At 42.6% G+C, this 16,355-nt stretch overlaps 1 long non-coding RNA gene across 1 annotated transcript in view; it reads left to right on the top strand.

The window, feature by feature from the left end:
• The window catches only part of LOC149984650 (uncharacterized), an 89,689-nt gene extending 73,534 nt beyond the window's left edge, over window positions 1-16,155 (top strand). The window contains exon 3 of the long non-coding RNA XR_016494778.1: window positions 15,738-16,155. This is a non-coding gene — a long non-coding RNA (uncharacterized LOC149984650). The remainder of the gene's footprint in view (window positions 1-15,737) is intronic.
• The last annotated feature ends 200 nt before the right edge of the window (window positions 16,156-16,355 follow it).

Genomic DNA, 16,355 nt, shown 5'->3' with positions numbered 1-16,355 from the left:
ACTCAACTCCAGCCACTTTAATAATGGGAATTGATGGGAAATGTTGTAAAATATATCACTAGCCACTTTAAACAATGCTACCTTATATAATGTTTACATACCCTACATTATTCATCTCATATGTATATGTATATACTGTACTCTCTATCATCTACTGCATCTTTATGTAATACATGTATCACTAGCCACTTTAACTATGACACTTTGTTTACATACTCATCTCATATGTATATACTGCACTCAATACCATCTACTGTATCTTGCCTATACCGCTCTGTACCATCACTCATTCATATATCTTTATGTACATATTCTTTATCCCCTTACACTTGTGTCTATAGGTAGTAGTTTTGGAATTGTTAGCTAGATTACTTGTTGGTTATTACTATATTGTCGGAACTAGAAGCACAAGCATTTCGCTACACTCGCATTAACATCTGCTAACCATGTGTATGTGACAAATAAAATTTGATTTGATTTCAAATATGCTGTGGAGGTAGAGTGCAAAAACCATTTGGGCTGCTTCCAACACTGACATGTTCCTGTTGGTTATTTCGTCAAAAGTAGACGTAAACAGATTTTAAACACAAACTGAAGTACACACACACTCCCTGAAGCACTCTCTCTCTCAACCGCACAGAATGCATGCACGCATGCACGCATGCACACACACGGATGCACGCACGTTGAGAAAAGGCCAACTCAATTCTTATTGGACCAAGATAAGCCTTGGTATTTGGTGTTTGCTTTCTGGTTTCCCTGTGGTATGCTGCATGATGAGATGGTGTGAACCTGGGTATGACCCTCTAGTCTAGTCAGTGTTACTACTTTCGTCTTCCCTCCCAGTAGGTGACGTAGTGCACCATGCTGTCCCTGCCGCCACAGCCTCCATATCCTCCGCAGCCCAAATCCACAGGATAATTGCTATCTAAGGGCTCTATTCAATCTGTAGATCTGCTTTATAGCGCGATTGACAGGTAAAGGCAATGTTCCCGTGTCACGGAGACTGCCTTCACAGTAAACACTACATATGTCGGACCAATCAAAAATTACCTTTACATTAATGCGCATCTTCCTCCATACTTCGTCAATTCGGCTTGAATCCAGCCCTTAAGAACAGATCAGCCAGTCCCGCCTACACCCGCCTGGGCAAACTGCTCTGCCAGAGTTCTGTAATAAGGGCTCCCACATAGAATATGTTGTTCTTCATCAAGTTGGGGCTGCTTTGCTTTCACTAGTATAATTTTGCTTAAAACTTAAACTATCCACCAAATCTATGCTCAAGCTTATTAGCTTTCTAAATGGATTTTCATTTCACAGCGTGTACAAATGTTTATTTCTTATGTTTATTTGTGTCCAGTAGTCTAGTCAGCTGCCAGTACAGCCTTGTGATGCTGTCACAGCCTTATTCCCAGTATACACAAATATATTTTCCTCAGTCACTTGAGAAAAGCAAATGTACTGTGAAGTTTCACACCACAACAGTGAAAAAAACAGAACCTTTACACCTTAGGTTGGCAATACTCGTATTGTAACAGTCAGTGTGGTAACTGGCAAGACATGCTTCAATCATTTGATTGATGTTCCACTTTCAAAGACTAATTAATCCTCGCTTTCATTCATTTGTTCAGTACACCTGGCAAAAATGACCTCATTATTACTTTTCAAACTGTATCTGTGACATACTGTAATCATGGTAAGAGATAAAAAGACAGAAAGAGGGATAGAGAATGAAAACAAGTGAGAGAGAAAGCGAGAGAGGGATAGAGAATGAAAGCAATTGTGCGTGAGAGAGAGAGTTTGAGGGAGAGCAAAGAAAGAGTATGCTATGGTGCTCAAATGTTAACTCCATGTGGCCTTTCTTTGAAGGGGTCATGAAAACATAGTTGATTCCTTTCACCTGTAGCTAGTGGGTCAGGAGCCATGATCCCACCATGATATTAAAGACAGTGACGGATCATAGATACGGCCACTAGAAAACTAATACAACTGCTTGTAACGCTCGTCTGAAGAAGATGGACCAAAGCACAGCGTGGTATGTGTTCATGATTATTTATTCAAACTGAACACTGAAACAAAATAACAAAGTGGAACAAAACGAAACAGTTCTGCCTAGTGCAAACAAAACAGAGAACAACTACCCACAAAACACAGGTGGGAAAAAGCTGTCTAAGTATGATTCTCAATCAGAGACAATGATAAACAGCTGCCTCTGAGAACCACACCAGGCCAAACAAAGACATAGAAAACATAGAAACAAAGAAACTAGAATGCCCACCCTAGTCACACACCACCCCCGTCGTTGCAGGAGGCTCCGGACTGGAGACCGTCTCTGCTGGAGGCTCCGGACTGGAGACCGTCTCTGCTGGAGGCTCCGGACTGGAGACCGTCTCTGCTGGAGGCTCCGGACTGGAGACCTTCTCTGCTGGAGGCTCCGGACTGGAGACCTTCTCTGCTGGAGGCTCCGGACTGGAGACCTTCTCTGCTGGAGGCTCCGGACTGGAGACCGTCGCTGGAGGCTTCGTGCCATGACTACTCACTGGAGGCTTTGTGCCATGACTTCTCACTGGAGGCTTCGTGCCATGACTTCTCACTGGAGGCTTCGTGCCATGACTTCTCACTGGAGGCTTCGTGCCATGGATCATCACTGGAGGGAGGAGATGTATGGGCAGTCTGGTACGTGGAGCTGCCACAGGGCTCACCAGGCTGGGGAGACATACAGGAGGCCCCGTCCTTGGCAGAGGCACCGGATACACTGGGACGTGGAGGCGCACTGGAGGTCTCGAGCTAAGAGTCTGCACAACCCGTCCTGGCTGGATGGGGCCTTTGGCCCGGCACGTGCGGGGCGCAGACACAGGACGCACTGGGCTTTGCAGACGCACTGGAGACAGTGCGCAGAGCCAGCGCAGGATATCCTGGGCCGTAGAGACGTACTGGAGGTCTGGAGAGCAGGGCTAGCACAATCTGTCCTGGCTGGATGCTCACCCTAGCTAACACGGTGCCTGACCAGTATGACGCCCACCACAGTAAGCACGGGGAATTGGCTCAGGTCTCCAACCTGGCTCAGCCAATCTCCCCGTGTGCCCCCTCCCCAAAAATTTTTGCGAGTGGCCTCCCGGTCTTTAGTGCCAGCCTTGTCCCCGTGTAATCCTTGGCCCTTTTCCTAGCTGCCTCCGCCTGCCTTGCTGCGTCGACCTGCTCCCATGACAGGCAATCTTTTCCGGCCAGGATCTCCTCCACATGTAGGATCCTTTGCCGTCCAGGATGTCCTCCCATGTCCAGTCCTCCTTACCACGCTGCTTGGTCCTTTGGTGATGGGTAGTTCTGTAACGCTCGTCTGAAGAAGAGGACCAAAGCGCAGCATGGTACGTGTTCATGATTATTTATTCAAACTGAACACTGAAAAAAATAACAAAGTGGAACAAAACGAAACAGTTCTGTCTGGTGCAAATACAAAACAGAAAACAACTACCCACAAAACACAGGTGGGAAAAAGCTGCCTAAAAATGATTCTCAATCAGAGACAACGATTGACAGCTGCCTCTGATTGAGAACCACACCCGGCTAAAGACAAAGAAATAGAAAACAGAAATAAAGAAACTAGGATGGCCACCCTAGTCACACCCTGGCCTAACCAAAATAGAGAATAAAACCTTCTCTTTGGCCAGGGAGTGACACTGCTGACTTTCTACTGATGTCGGATCTTAATTTGAGACCGTTTGCTACAGTTGGAAAATAATCCTGCAGCAACAGGAAATTAGAATTATTATGTGGATCATAATTCATGAACATTTTTGTAAGGTGTGATACACTTTTCGAAAAGGGAAAATGGAAATGACAAAGTGGAAATTACAAACTTAAGAAGCCTTTTTAAACCTCAAATACACTGCAAGTTTTACAATTAAGATCCTACATCTGTATGTCAAGAAAGCCGTTGCAGGATGATCATATCTTCATCCAAAGATAATTATATCTTTGTCTTAGGGGAATGGTTTCATCTTTGTCCAATAATATTCTTATAATGCAATAGGATTTCACCAACCTCTCAGGGGAAGAAAGAAATGTTTTTTTCAACAGGTGTCTTAAAAATAACCAACATTTTGAAACCTTGAGGGACACGTGTGTGCTGTTTTATCATGTGGCTTTGTGCACCAGAGATCAATGAAGAGTAAGAAAGAGCAACAAATGCCATTAAAGGAAAAGAACCATAGGGGCTTCATTGAATGGCTTTGAATTCTATTATTTGTGATTGACAGTTACGTCAAAGGTTGTTTGGTAGGAGCTAATTTCCCAATCATGCCATTTTAAAAACCCCTAGACTAGCAATTTGAGTTCCCTGCACCCTGCTACAGATTTAGCCTTCCCTACATTATGTATATGAGCTGGTTCAAGCATATGAGTCGTTGAACATTGACTTTCTGATCCTGATTTTCCCAATGGGAAGGGAACACTGTCACTATCACGCTTTCCATCAAAGAAGCATGAATTAAGGAGTAATCTGAAGTGAAGAGGAACAAAAATCTGATGGTTAAGGGCCAAAACGTGTTGGTTTTACTTTTAACAATAAAGAAGCACTGTCCTCCAAGAGTTGATTCATTTCCTCTTCACTCCTGATTTTCCCAATTACATGGCGGGAGAGTGTCACGCCCTGACCTTAGTTATCTTCTTGTATTGTTCTTGTATTGTCTAGGTGATTTTGTCCTGTCTAGGGTTTTGTGTATCTATGGGGTTTTAGTATGTCTGGGTATATGTAGGTCTATGGTGAACTGGTTCCCAATCAGAGACAGCTGTTTATCGTTGTCTCTGATTGGGGATCCTATTTAGGTTGTCATTTTCTATTTTGGTTTTGTGGGTTATTGTTTATGTGTAGTTGCATGTCAGCACTTGTATTAGCGTCACGGTCGTTTTTGTTAGTTTGTTTAGTGTTCTTCGTTAATTAAAGAAGATGTATTCATATCATGCTGCGTCTTGGTCTCCTCACTATGACGAACGTGACCGAGAGGACAACCATTTAATGCAAGGATGGTACTATATCCTTATTACAACATGAAAATTTTGGTTACTAACTTTGTCACTCAACTCCAGTAAATGTAGGTTTTTTGTTCTAATAAGAGCTCAATAACTGTGAATAGAGTTGAGTCACCACTGAGTGGCATCGATTCAAACAATTATGATTTGTTTATACAACGGATGGGTCTAATCCTGAATGCTGATTGGTTAAAACCGCATTCCAGCCGGTGTCTATTCCACAAGTTACCACCAGCTAAATCTATGACGTTAATATGCCTATTTACTCCATTCCATATGGCTGTTTTTTTTGTTATGATAAGAGATCAATTACTGTGATTGGAGCTGATTCACCACCGAGTGGCATTGATTCAAACAATTATAATTTGAATAAACACAAGCCATTGGCCGCCACAGTCCAGCAAGTGTAATCTCTAATCACTTAAAGAGGAAAATTAGAGTTGTCTTACTTCAACACAGTGATTTCAGCAACCCAAGACATGTAGCCTCTGATTCTACAAAGTGACACGCTTTAGGAATTCCAAGTTTCACCCAATCAATTGAAGGGTATGTGAAGGGAAAAAAGAACACATGGAATGTTTCAGGGAATCTGAACATCCATAGGTACTCATGGAATAGGGGAATCTAAATAGGAAAAAGGGGAAATTACATCTACAGTATGCATCCACAAGTTACTCAAGTACAAAAGATGGCCCCCGAAGAACATGGCTGACATGTTACATTCTCCCAACCAATTGTGTATTTTTATTTATTTTTTGCATTTTGTGTAACTTATTTTTGTACATATGTTGTTCATAATGCTGCTACTACCGTCTGTTATGGCTGAAAATAACTTATGGACTGCTACGAATCCCTTTTGGCCCGACAGTCTAGGGGAGATGGTAACGAGACCCGTAACATAACTCATGCAAATTATAATAGTGAAAAAGTACAAGTGAGAACGAAATAACCACAGACAACTAAATTACCGCCAACACACCCCTACGCTGGACTAGCCTATTTCAACAAATAGCTAACTAACCAAAAATACAGTGGGTGGTCCGCCCAGTTCTAACTAGTGTATTTAACAAAGTTTACCTACGGGTAGTGTATGCCCAGGGGCGACTTGTCTTGGTTCCCCCTTTTCCCACCAGCAAACAAACAAACACCATAACCAAAAACAATACTCACAGGTGAGGACAAAGTGATATGGAGGTGTCAGGAAAATAACCTCACACTCAACGTCAACAAAACTAAGGAGATGATTGTGGACTTCAGGAAACAGCAGAGGGAACACCCCCCTATCCACATCGATGGAACAGTAGTGGAGAGGGTAGCAAGTTTTAAGTTCCTCGGCATACACATCACAGACAAACTGAATTGGTCCACTCACACAGACAGCATTGTGAAGAAGGCGCAGCAGCGCCTCTTCAACCTCAGGAGGCTGAAGAATTTCGGCTTGTCACCAAAAGCACTCACAAACTTCTACAGATGCACAATCGAGAGCATCCTGGCGGAGTGTATCACCGCCTGGTACGGTAACTGCTCCGCCCTCAACCGTAAGGCTCTCCAGAGGGTGGTGAGGTCTGCACAACGCATCACCGGGGGCAAACTACCTGCCCTCCAGGACACCTACACCACCCGATGTCACAGGAAGGCCATAAGGATCATCAAGGACATCAACCACCCGAGCCACTGCCTGTTCACCCCGCTATCATCCAGAAGGCGAGGTCAGTACAGGTGCATCAAAGCTGGGACCGAGAGACTGAAAAACAGCTTCTATCTCAAGGCCATCAGACTGTTAAACAGCCACCACTAACATTGAGTGGCTGCTGCCAACACACTGACACTGACTCAACTCTAGCCACTTTAATAATGGGAATTGATGGGAAATGATGTAAATATATCACTAGCCACTTTAAACAATGCTACCTTATATAATGTTACTTACCCTACATTATTCATCTCATATGCATACGTACAGTGCCTTGCGAAAGTATTCGGCCCCCTTGAACTTTGCGACCTTTTGCCACATTTCAGGCTTCAAACATAAAGATATAAAACTGTATTTTTTTGTGAAGAATCAACAACAAGTGGGACACAATCATGAAGTGGAACGACATTTATTGGATATTTCAAAAAAATGTAACAAATCATAAACTGAAAAATTGGGCGTGCAAAATTATTCAGCCCCTTTACTTTCAGTGCAGCAAACTCTCTCCAGAAGTTCAGTGAGGATCTCTGAATGATCCAATGTTGACCTAAATGACTAATAATGATGATAAATACAATCCACCTGTGTGTAATCAAGTCTCCGTATAAATGCACCTGCACTGTGATAGTCTCAGAGGTCCGTCAAATGCGCAGAGAGCATCATGAAGAACAAGGAACACACCAGGCAGGTCAGAGATACTGTTGTGAAGAAGTTTAAAGCCGGATTTGGATACAAAAAGATTTCCCAAGCTTTAAACATCCCAAGGAGCACTGTGCAAGTGATAATATTGAAATGGAAGGAGTATCAGACCACTGCAAATCTACCAAGACCTGGCCGTCCCTCTAAACTTTCAGCTCATACAAGGAGAAGACTGATCAGAGATGCAGCCAAGAGGCCCATGATCACTCTGGATGAACTGCAGAGATCTACAACTGAGGTGGGAGACTCTGTCCATAGGACAACAATCAGTCGTATATTGCACAAATCTGGTCTTTATGGAAGAGTGGCAAGAAGAAAGCCATTTCTTAAAGATATCCATAAAAAGTATTGTTTAAAATTTGCCACAAGCCACCTGGGAGACGCACCAAACATGTGGAAGAAGGTGCTCTGGTCAGATGAAACCAAAATTGAACTTTTTGGCAACAATGCAAAACGTTATGTTTGGCGTAAAAGCAACACAGCTGAACACACCATCCCCACTGTCAAACATGGTGGTGGCAGCATCATGGTTTGGGCCTGCTTTTCTTCAGCAGGGACAGGGAAGATGGTTAAAATTGATGGGAAGATGGATGAAGCCAAATACAGTACCATTCTGGAAGAAAACCTGATGGAGTCTGCAAAAGACCTGAGACTGGGATGGAGATTTCTCTTCCAACAAGACAATGATCCAAAACATAAAGCAAAATCTACAATGGAATGGTTCAAAAATAAACATATCCAGGTGTTAGAATGGCCAAGTCAAAGTCCAGACCTGAATCCAATCGAGAATCTGTGGAAAGAACTGAAAACTGCTGTTCACAAATGCTCTCCATCCAACCTCACTGAGCTCGAGCTGTTTTGCAAGGAGGAATGGGAAAAAAATTCAGTCTCTCGATGTGCAAAACTGATAGAGACATACCCCAAGCGACTTACAGCTGTAATCGCAGCAAAAGGTGGCGCTACAAAGTATTAACTTAAGGGGGCTGAATAATTTTGCACGCCCAATTCTTCAGTTTTTGATTTGTTAAAAAAGTTTGAAATATCCAATAAATGTCGTTCCACTTCATGATTGTGTCCCACTTGTTGTTGATTCTTCACAAAAAAATACAGTTTTATATCTTTATGTTTGAAGCCTGAAATGTGGCAAAAGGTCGCAAAGTTCAAGGGGGCCGAATACTTTCGCAAGGCACTGTATATACTGTACTCTATATCATCGACTGTATTCTTGTAATACATGTATCACTAGCCACTTTAACTATGCCACTTTGTTTACATACTCATCTCATATGTATATACTGTACTCGATACCATCTACTGTATCTTGCCTATGCTGCTCTGTACCATCACTCATTCATATATCCTTATGTACATATTCTTTATCCCCTTACACTGTGTACAAGACAGTAGTTTTGGAATTGTTAGTTAGATTACTTGTTATTACTGCATTGTCGGAACTAGAAGCACAAGCATTTTGCTACACTCGCATTAACATCTGCTAACCATGTGTATGTGACAAATAAAATTTGATTTGATTTGAAACAAAATATAACTCAATACATAAAGAGCGATAGAGATAGATATTGTAGTAGAGGGTGAAAAAGAGAGATCTACAGACATATGGCATTTAGAGAGAGATTGAGCTCCAGAGCAAACAACTGACAGGGTTTTTAAGCCAAGGGAAAGGAACTGTGATTGGGTAGGAACAGGAGGTGTGTCTTCTGATTGATGATTGATTGGTGACTGATTGCGGAGTGATGACTTTCACCTGTGAGGGGAGAAGGAGAGAAAAGAACACAGGATACATACACACACACACACTCAGGATACCTGTATCCGTAACATGGACATCAGAACAGCGAATACTCTGGAATAAACCTTTTCCTTTAATAACGATTCCGATGAGAAGGATATGATGCTTCACTGGAACAGGCCCAGATCCCTGTCATTTGCTTGAAGAAAATACACAGGAAAAGGGGCCGCAGATCGGGCTGCCTTCTGAGAATCCATAGGAGAGCGAATAAACTACCACTGCCATCCGTTCTTGCTAACGTGCAAACATTGGAAAATAAAATTGTTGACCTACGATTAAGATTATCCAACGGGACATTAGAAACTGTATTATCTTATGTTTCACTGAGACGTGGCTGAACGACGATTCGGATAATGTAGAGCTGGTGAGATTTTCCATGCACCGACAGAACAGAGAAGCTACTTGGTAACTGGTAACACGAAGGGTGGGGGGGTGTGTCTATTTGTCAATAATATCTGGTAAGAGTTGGCAACAACATGTCTGCCATGCTAATCCTTAACACTGGGGCCCCTCAGGGGTGTGTACTTAGTCCCCTCCTGCACTCCCTGTTCACCCACAACTGCGTGGCAAAACATGACTCCAACCCCATCATTAAGTTTGCTGACGACACAGTGGTTGGCCTGATCACCGACAACGATGAGATGGCATATAGGGAGGAGGACAGAGAACTGGCAGTGTGGTGCCAGGACAACAACCTCTCCCTCAAAGTGAGCAAGACAAAGGAGCTGATCGTGGACTACAGGAAAAGGCAGGCCGAACAGGCCCCCATTCTCATCGACTGGGCTGTGGTGGAGCAGGTCGAGAGTTAAGTACCTTGGTGTCCACATCACCAACGAACTATCATGGTCCAAACATACCAAGACAGTCGTGAAGAGGGCACGACAAAACCTCAGGAGACTGAAACGATGAGTCCGCAGATCCACAAAAGGTTCTACAGCTGCACCATCGAGAGCATCATCACCGGTTGCATCACCACCTGGTATGGCAACTGCTCGGCATCTGACCGTAAGGCGCTACAGAGGGTAGTGCGTATGGCCCAGTACATCACTGGGGCCAAGCTTCCTGCCATCTTCTACCCCCAAGCCACAAGACTGCTGAACAATTAATACAATTGCCACCGGACTATTTACATTGACCCCCCCGTCCCCCCCTCTCTTTTGTACACTGCTGCTACTCGCTGTTTTTCTATGCACAGTCACTTCACCCCTACCAACAAATGACAAATTACCTCAACTAACCTGTACCCCCGCACACTGACTCAGTACCGGTACCCCCTATATATAGCCTTGTTATTGTTATTCTTATTGTGGTACTTTTCATTATTATTTTTTACTTTAGTGTATTTGGTAAAAAAAAAAAGCTTAACTCTTCTTGAACTGCACTGTTGGTTAAGGGCTTGTCGGTAAGCATTTCACGGTAAGCTCTACACTTGTTTGCGGTGCATGTGACAAATAAAGTTTGATTGGATTTTATTTGAAGTAATATATAATATATACGAATCTGTGTTCAGAAAGTCGACACTGAGTAATAACAAACCAAAGACTCCTAGATAAGTAATTTCATCACAGTTCAAACAGCTCAAACAACTTCACTACATTCCTCACCAATTTGTTCACTGTGTGGAGAGCGCTGCTTTCCAATGATATATTGGTTGGTACGATCTTTAACCCAAAACTGAGGTGTGATCAGTGGATTTGACAGGCTCCTATTAAAATGCACATGCCGTGGGGAAACATCATGATAATCACATGGGCAATTAGATAAGCGGGAGGCGATTGTAGTGTACTCGGTCCAATGGACAATTGAAGCACAGTACATTTGGCAAAATGCATGTATGGGTTACTAAACCTCCAGCCTTATCTCTGGGTGATGTAACCACGTGAAAAAATACAACAGTTTACTATAGAATACTACAGTACTTACTATAGAATTCTATAATAAACTGAAGTATACTGTAGATGTCACGAGTTCCGCCGAAGTCGGCTCCTCTCCTTGTTCGGGTGGCGATTGACGTCACCGGCTTTCTAGCCATCGCCGCTCCACAAGCGGGGTTGTCTCCACCCGTTCCATCCGGAGAGAATTCCGGAGGAATGTGTCTCTCCCTTCCCAGGGAGAATGATGGAACGGCAGCACAGTGCCAGGGATTCTTGCTACAACTGGACCTTTACTTGGCCACTGTGCACCCAGCACCGACGGGAGGGGAGAGAGTGGCCGCTCTCGTCTCCTGCCTCACAGGAAGAGCGCTGGAGTGGGCAAACGCCAGTTGGAGAGAAGGAGACACGGCTTCAGACCACTTCGAGGATTTAACCCATCGTTTCAGGGCCGTCTTCGACCATCCACCTGAGGGCAGAGCGGCGGGGGAGAGGCTTTTCCATTTGAGGCAGGGAACGAGGAGCGCCCAGGACTTCGCCCTTGAATTCCGAACCTTGGCCCCTGGAGCAGGCTGGAATGACAGAGCCCTTATCGACCACTATAGATGCAGCCTACGAGAGGACGTCCAATGTGAGCTGGTCTACCGTCCGGTAGTCCAACGCTCTAACCACTAGAGTCAAATCAGGATTTGCGCAACAAAAAACATTTTTTACAGTGTCAATACTTTGACATGCATGATAAGTGCAGCTTTGACTGAATTACTGAATTGCAGCTGTCCGTAGTGTCAGTTTATATTTCTATGTCATTATAAAATGTGATGGGAACTCAGTCTTGATAAACTGCAAGCTGCAAAGATTTGTTTGTTAATCTTCCTATCTCTAGCTCAGATATGGATCTCCTACATGTCAGTCAGAGAGGTACTGGCTCTACGTTCACATCCCTCAGCCTCCCACCCCTGTCTACAGATGTAGGATCTTAGTTTGAGACAGTTTGCTACAGCAGGAAAATAATCCTGCAGCCACAGGAAATGTGAATTATTATGTGGATTATAACTAATGACCATTTTTGTAGGGGTCTGAAATTCAAAGTGGAAATTACAAACTTCAGAAGCCTTTTTTAAACCTCAAAACACTACAAATGTTAAATTGGGTGATCAAATTAAGATACTACATATATAAACCCCTGGATCTATCTTTAGAGAGCAATGATTCAGGCCATGATAACTAAATACACAGGTCTGAACATAGTGATTCAGCTCAGTGCACCACAGAAGTGGTGCGTCCAAAATGCCCCCATATTTCCTATATAGTACACTACTTTTGAACAGAGCTCTCGTAGTGCTCTATATAGGGAATAGGGTGCCATTTGGGATGCACAGCAATCTTCAGCTATCAGCTTCTGCCACTGTCAACCAAACACATATTGTACAGCTAAGCTTCTTATCAGCAAGAGCTGACGGAAAGACACAATAGAGATCTATAAGTCCCATCTGGAGGACAGCTCACACCTGGATAATGGGAAACAAAATCTTCACACTTCCCTTTATGTGCTGCATAATCGTCTTGTCCCTTAATTAAAGAAGTGGTTCCCAACCTTGTTCTGTTACTGTACCACCAACTGAATTTTGCTCTGCTCGGAGTACCCCTAAAGTACCCCCTGCATTTTAACAGTAGGTCTATTGTCTCATGAGTCATCTCAAGTAAAGCCTGTTAATAGGCCAAATACCCCCAGGGGTCCTAGTTCAACACCTAGTTGGGAAGCACTGCCTTAAAGGACAAACTGTAACGCCAATGTTTCAATACCCTGTTTGTCTCGCCTTCAATGAACATAAAGAATAAGTGATTGTCAGTTTGTTATTTTCTTGAGCACTGACTTCGATGCTGAGGGAACTAGCGATCAGCCGTGCTGCAATTTGTCTGCCATATATACAGTGCATATTGTTTCTTTGTTCCCGACGTTCATACTGAAGCAAGTCAAGAAGATGCAGAAAAAAAATTGCTGACAAAAAAAGGGATGGGAGTCTTCAAAGGAAGTTTGTGTGGAGGAAAGTTGAGCTGCTTTGTGAGAAACAGACCTGTCAGGAAAAGCGGAAGCTGAACAAGACAACAGGGTTTAACACTCTGCCTCAAGATAAATAAGGTTTTCTCACACACAAACATGAAAATACACAGTGTCCGTAAAACGTATATGGGTTAAGAACTTGTGAAAGAGCACAGTTTGAAAGATGTAGCAAATATAAATCAAACCGGATGGACATCAGAAAAACGGGAGAGGTTGAGGGTAGGGGAAGGACAGGAGTAAAAACAAACATAGAACTATTGTGAAATAGACAGTGTCCATAAAATGTATATAGTATGTATAAACTGGAAGTAGAATCTTAAGTGTTTTTGTTCACTAGTTTAATCCATTTAGGGGAGGGGTGGTAGGGTTAGAAAGTAAAAATGATATGTATACAGTGCCTTGCGAAAGTATTCACCCCCCTTGAACTTTGCGACCTTTTGCCACATTTCAGGCTTCAAACATAAAGATATAAAACTGTATTTTTTTGTGAAGAATCAACAACAAGTGGGACACAATCATGAAGTGGAACAACATTTATTGGATATTTCAAAGTTTTTTAACAAATCAAAAACTGAAAAATTGGGCGTGCAAAATTATTCAGCCCCTTTACTTTCAGTGCAGCAAACTCTCTCCAGAAGTTCAGTGAGGATCTCTGAATGATCCAATGTTGACCTAAATGACTAATGATGATAAATACAATCCACCTGTGTGTAATCAAGTCTCCGTATAAATGCACCTGCACTGTGATAGTCTCAGAGGTCCGTTAAAAGCGCAGAGAGCATCATGAAGAACAAGGAACACACCAGGCAGGTCCGAGATACTGTTGTGAAGAAGTTTAAAGCCGGATTTGGATACAAAAAGATTTCCCAAGCTTTAAACATCCCAAGGAGCACTGTGCAAGCGATAATATTGAAATGGAAGGAGTATCAGACCACTGCAAATCTACCAAGACCTGGCCGTCCCTCTAAACTTTCAGCTCATACAAGGAGAAGACTGATCAGAGATGCAGCCAAGAGGCCCATGATCACTCTGGATGAACTGCAGAGATCTACAACTGAGGTGGGAGACTCTGTCCATAGGACAACAATCAGTCATATATTGCACAAATCTGGCCTTTATGGAAGAGTGGCAAGAAGAAAGCCATTTCTTAAAGATATCCATAAAAAGTGTCGGTTAAAGTTTGCCACAAGCCACCTGGGAGACACACCAAACATGTGGAAGAAGGTGCTCTGGTCAGATGAAACCAAAATTGAACTTTTTGGCAACAATGCAAAACGTTATGTTTGGCGTAAAAACAACACAGCTGAACACACCATCCCCACTGTCAAACATGGTGGTGGAAGCATCATGGTTTGGGCCTGCTTGTCTTCAGCAGGGACAGGGAAGATGGTTAAAATTGATGGGAAGATGGATGGAGCCAAATACAGGACCATTCTGGAAGAAAACCTGATGGAGTCTGCAAAAGACCTGAGACTGGGACGGAGATTTCTCTTCCAACAAGACAATGATCCAAAACGTAAAGCAACATCTACAATGGAATGGTTCAAAAATAAACATATCCAGGTGTTAGAATGGCCAAGTCAAAGTCCAGACCTGAATCCAATCGAGAATCTGTGGAAAGAACTGAAAACTGCTGTTGAAATGCTCTCGATCCAACCTCACTGAGCTCAAGCTGTTTTGCAAGGAGGAATGGGAAAAAAGTCAGTCTCTCAATGTGCAAAACTGATAGACATACCCCAAGCGACTTACAGCTGTAATCTCAGCAAAAGGTGGCGCTACAAAGTATTAACTTAAGGGGGCTGAATAATTTTGCACGCCCAATTTTTCAGTTTTTGATTTGTTAAAAAAGTTTGAAATATCCAATAAATGTTGTTCCACTTCATGATTGTGTCCCACTTGTTGATTCTTCACAAAAAATACAGTTTTATATCTTTATGTTTGAAGCCTGAAATGTGGCAAAAGGTTGCAAAGTTCAAGGGGGCCGAATACTTTTGCAAGGCACTGTATATGTATGTATGTATGTACAGTGGGGCAAAAAAGTATTTAGTCAGCCACCAATTGTGCAAGTTCTCACATTTTTGCAAATAAATTCATTAAAAATCATACAATGTGATTTTCTGGATTTTTTTTCTCATTTTGTCTGTCATAGTTGAAGTGTACCTATGATGAAAATTACAGGCCTCATCTTTTTAAGTGGGAGAACTTGCACAATTGGTGGCTGACTAAATACTTTTTTGCCCCACTGTATATATATAAACATTTGCAAAAAAATATATATGGGGGATTGGAAGTGATGCAGACAATTACATTGATGGAAGCTACAATCTAGTTGCACTATTAAAGATGATCTACCCACCAGTCAATTTTAAGCCATTAATATCAAGCAAAACCTCTGAAGTCGAGGACAAAAATCTTAGTATTGCAAACAAAAATAATTATAATTGAAGCAAAACAAAAAAAGGTGAGAACAAATGAATTGTAAATGGATGCAAAACATTTGTTTTCAGTATTTTCTTTTATCATAGCATGCATGGTTAAATAAAATTCCTTCCTCTTTCCTGCAATTTTCCGCAGCTTTTTTTCCAGTTGCAAGTTGTGGTACTATAACGCTTGTCTGTGCTGTAAGAATAAGAGGACCAATGCGCAGAGTGGTAAGTGTTCATATCTTTTAATAAAGTAATCGAACACTGAACAAAACAATAAATGACAAACGAACAGTCCCGTAAGGTGAATGACAAAAGCACTAATCAGGAAATATGAATCACCCACCACTCAAGGGTGAAAACAGGCTGCCTAAGTATGGTTCTCAATCAGGGACAACGATTAACAGCTGCCTCTGATTGAGAACCATACCAGGCCAAACACAGAAATACCAAATCATAGAAAAAAGAACATAGACTGCCCACCCAACTCACGCCCTGACCATACTAAAACAAAGACATCACAAAGGAACTAAGGTCAGAACGTGACCGGTACAAATATAATCCAGCGATATAGGACCCTGCATCCCACTGCTGGTTTGCCTATAAAGCTAAGCATGGTCGGTACTTGTCAGTTCCTAGAAGGGAGACCGGATGTAACTGGAAGTGGTGAAAAAAAAAACCTGTGGGAAAATACATTTGCATGTGAAACTTCACACGTCTGAATGAAGATTTTTCACACGATTTGTTTACACGTTCCTGAAAAAACTGT

The sequence above is a fragment of the Oncorhynchus mykiss genome, chromosome 3, assembly GCF_057628025.1.
Source record: "Oncorhynchus mykiss isolate SJ-2025 chromosome 3, ASM5762802v1, whole genome shotgun sequence".
NCBI classification, from domain to species: Eukaryota; Metazoa; Chordata; class Actinopteri; order Salmoniformes; family Salmonidae; genus Oncorhynchus; species Oncorhynchus mykiss.
Note: the sequence above shows the minus strand (reverse complement) of the source record. Positions and strands in the feature narration are given on the sequence as shown.